The sequence below is a fragment of the Acanthopagrus latus genome, chromosome 4, assembly GCF_904848185.1.
Source record: "Acanthopagrus latus isolate v.2019 chromosome 4, fAcaLat1.1, whole genome shotgun sequence".
NCBI classification, from domain to species: domain Eukaryota; kingdom Metazoa; phylum Chordata; class Actinopteri; order Spariformes; family Sparidae; genus Acanthopagrus; species Acanthopagrus latus.
Genome location: NC_051042.1, coordinates 18,813,244 through 18,817,462, shown reverse-complemented (window position 1 = coordinate 18,817,462; position 4,219 = coordinate 18,813,244).

Below are 4,219 nucleotides of genomic sequence, written 5' to 3'. Positions count from 1 at the left end.
GTCAGACAGTTTTGGTTTGCTATACTACCAGACTGGAAGGGAAGGACAGACAGTGGTGCTTTGGATTAAAAAGCGACCCTGCTAACGTTGCAGTGATGTATTCAGGCTGAGGCAATTAAACCTGAGGTCAAATTGACACCAGTAACGTGAGGGGACATTTGCTTCTATTCATGCGTGAAACAGAAGCTTGAAGCTAGCTTAGCTTCTAGCTAGTTGAGCTAAACTCACATCACCTCTTAACCCCCTTAAGATTAGCAAAAATTGTCAGGGACTGCTAAGATGGTGAAGGCCAGTACCACCCACTTTGAGCTTCATTCTGGCTCATCAGAAATCTGAGGGATGTCACGATGGCTTTGTCCATTACTTTTACAGTAAATGGTGTAGACCAGTTTTAACAACCTGATAAAGTAAAATTATCCAATGTCTCAAAAAAATTAAAGCAAAGAGAAGATCTGCTGTTTCTGGTAATTTACTTATGATACCTACTTTCAGGGCCCTAGGTTGGGAATGAGCGGGGTAGACCAAGAAAATACCTCATTAATATTCTTCAACTAAGCTAAGGAAAAGTCAAACATTACATTCTAACATAATCTGATTAAATGCACTGAAAATGTGACATAACAAGAGTCTACAGCTTTGATAGCAGCCCTATGAGGCTGGAGCTACTTAGGCACAGTGGTGCATGCTAAAATGATCACAATGACAACATTAATATGCTAGTGTTACACATATATGGTGTGTTAGCATAATGAATGTCATCAGTTTTGCAGGTATTTGAACACAAACTGAAGTATTGAACAAACTGAAATTTTAGCCTGATGAGGGCAGTGAATAAAAAAAGATCATGTCACAACTGCTACTTCATTCCATAATTAGCAATAATAAATATTCCATGTCCAGTTACACTTAAAAACAAAGACACCAAAACTACTCAGTCATGTTTAGGAAAAGAAAATAGGTTGAGTTAAAATAATAACTCTCTTCAGAAAAAAATCCAGTGACCGACCCAACTGTCCTCCCCATCTTCCTCCAGGCGCAGATCCTCTGGCTCATCAACATGTTCCTCCTGTGCTGTTGCCATTGTCGAACCCTACTTGTGTTGCATCTTTTACACGCCTAGGCGAGGCAAACATCCGACATCCTCTAGTGGGTTGGCCAGTCTATTACACATTCTATCCTAAGACCTGGCTGGAACACGAATGTCTGTACCAAATTGCACAGCGATCCATCTGATCATTGCTGAGACATTTAATTCAAAACCACAAATTAACCTCATAGTAGTGCTGAAGAAAAGGTCAGAGGATCATCTAAGTCAATTAATGTCCGTTCTGAATTTTATTGCAATCCATTCCGTAAATGTAGAGATATTCCAGTCTGGAATAAAATAGTGGAACAATCAGCTGCCCGACAGATCGACATTGCCATCCGTAGACTAGTGGAGCTTGCATGCATATCTAAATTTGTATTGTCTGCCCTCTAAATGGCACAATCAGGGTTCATTCTGGTGGTAAAATCTGTTGCAGTGTTGACACACTGCTGTGCTGCGATGACACATTTGAGCAGTAAAAGCCCTGCCTCTCAGAACCTCACCTGACCTACCGCAAGTGCATTTAATGGTGCACTTGGTGAACCACATCCTAATGTCACTCTGCAGTGACCCTGACATGCATTGCATAACACAACTCCATCTTGTTTCTCAAATCACCCTATTTCCTTTTTTGTCCTTGCAGAGTTAACCCACTCCCTAGTGAGAAGAAAACAAATGATTTTCTATTAGTTCTCAAGATTCAAATGGTGAGTGTGACTCACTGTGGGCTTATACAACACAAACCTTCATAGTTCTCTAAGCTCTTCTCTCCTATCCTCGCTCCTTCTGTCACTCCTCTCATTCTGTCTTTCTCTCTCCATTTTATTCACCATCGTGCAAAGTCTCAAGGGTAGACTGAATGTCCTCTTCCATTTGGCTGCTATTTTGGTCTCCATGTCAACAAGATATGAGTCACCACACCCTCCAAAAACGTGGACACAATCACTAAAACATGTTACTATTAATACAGCAATCAAGTAAATCGTGTCCTGCGCACGCGTTACCATGCGTCAGTCAGGCTCAATTTGAACATCTGGCCTAATGATGTGAAGATGAATAAAAGTACATGAACATTTGAACAAAACATCGCACTGTAAGCACTTTCTTGTAAAGGAGCTGTTTAAAGATTCTGACTCCTCTGAGCCTATTTTTACATGCTGCTGTTAAAGCACTTTTAGCAAACAAAATATAGGATCACAGACTCCATATGTGTGTGTGTGTGTATGTGTGTGTGTGTCTGCGTGTACGTGTGTGAATTCCTGGCACCATAAATATATTGATTGCGTATGCATTACGTATACAGCATTTGCCTAAAAATATCTATCCATCCATCTATCTATCTATCTATCTATCGGTCTGTCTGTATATTTAAGATGATGCTGAATTTCTACTGGCAAGGAAGAGAGGTAATACAGTCCAGCAAATCCAATTTAGTATAATTAAGAGCATTAAAATGTGTTTGAAGTGGCTAATTTGATATTATTCATCTGCTAATAAGGACCCTGTCACTGTATAATAATATTTCTGGGGACTGAAATGGAGTCTGGAATGTCACTTGATTTGCAAATTGTTCTGACTATGCACAATGTGTCAGCTTGGCCACTTAATGCGATTTAACCTTTATGATAAATATGTTAAGTTAATGATGGCATGGTCTCTCAGCAGTTATCCCTGTCGCCCTGCAGAAGGAAGATGGTTCTGTGGGCAGGGTGGGGCCTTTCTGTGTGGCTTTGCCATGTGTGGGCGACATACAGATAATGCCACATGACAACAGTATAGGGCAGATCTACTATGAATAAGGTCAGGAATGCTCATTGCTGATTTTACACCATGTTTTTATATTTTGAGGCAGCGACTACAAAGTCATTAACTCTTCAATTCAAGATTCAAATTGAAGATTCAAGATTCAGTGTTTATTGTCATATGCACAGTAAAGAAACATGTTCTCAGTTATGCAATGAAATTCTTCTTTTGCTGTCGACAGAATGCCAACAATGAAATAAAGAAATTTATACCATGGTCAGGGGGACTACTCGATTCTGATTGGCTGCAGGGTGTCCATTATCCCTGATATATGGACACCTACTAAGTAGTTCCAGTCAAATTGTCTGTTCACCGATCTAAATTAATGCACTAGTTGGCGTATCAAATCTGAATATTTTATTTCCAACACTGAGTGCAGTCCATCAGTCCATTATCCTCTGAACACCACAGGGTGGCGACTGTACACACAAGCTTCAGAAAGTACACTTCTCCTCTAAACCCACTGATACACGAATAATCTCACATCCTGTTTGCTGTTCAACTCTCTACTTCATGCTGCGGCCACAGTCACGTTACACACGGCCGATCATTTGTTTGTGAAAATCTTGATTATTGATTTGGGGGCAATGACACGACTGGTTAGCTAGCTAGTCTTGTTAGCTAGCATACTGTCAAATTATATTTACTGTTTGTCAACCATATGCTGTGTTGACTTTGAATCTTGCTAACATAACATTAGCTTTCTGGCTGACCACTGAGCGGACTAGAATATCCCCCGTTGCCAAGTCGTATCTATGGTCCATATTATTTACTGGCGGAGTGAACGACGTTTCCGTAGCATAAGAACCTTACAGGAGGGGGAGGGCAATGATGGTTCCAGGTATTAGTCAAGCCCTCAGGCGTTACCAGGGAAAATAAGTTATGGCTTGGGAAAAACTTTATATTTTGATTGCATGAAAATATAAATTAATGGTCTGAATTTCTTTTCTTTGGCAAGTGACCATGGTATAAACTGGATAATGCCCTTCGAGGTGTCCATAATCAGGAGCTGCGCGTCGGCTGGATCTTAGGCCTCTGCGTCATCCATTAACTCCTGATTATGGACACCTCGTCGGGCATTATCCCTTACATATACAACCACATTATACAATATACAAAGCAAAGCACTTTTAAAGCACTATTACACATGGCACATGAGATAAATTAGAAAAAGCAGCAACAACAGTAATAATCATAAAACAATGCAAATCAGAAATCTGTACAATTATGTATGTACAAAAATGTAAACAGTCAGGACAGTTCTGAGGTAGATTAAACTTTTATCTACTGTTTAGGAGTCTGATGGCAGTGAGAAAGAAAGGAAAGAAA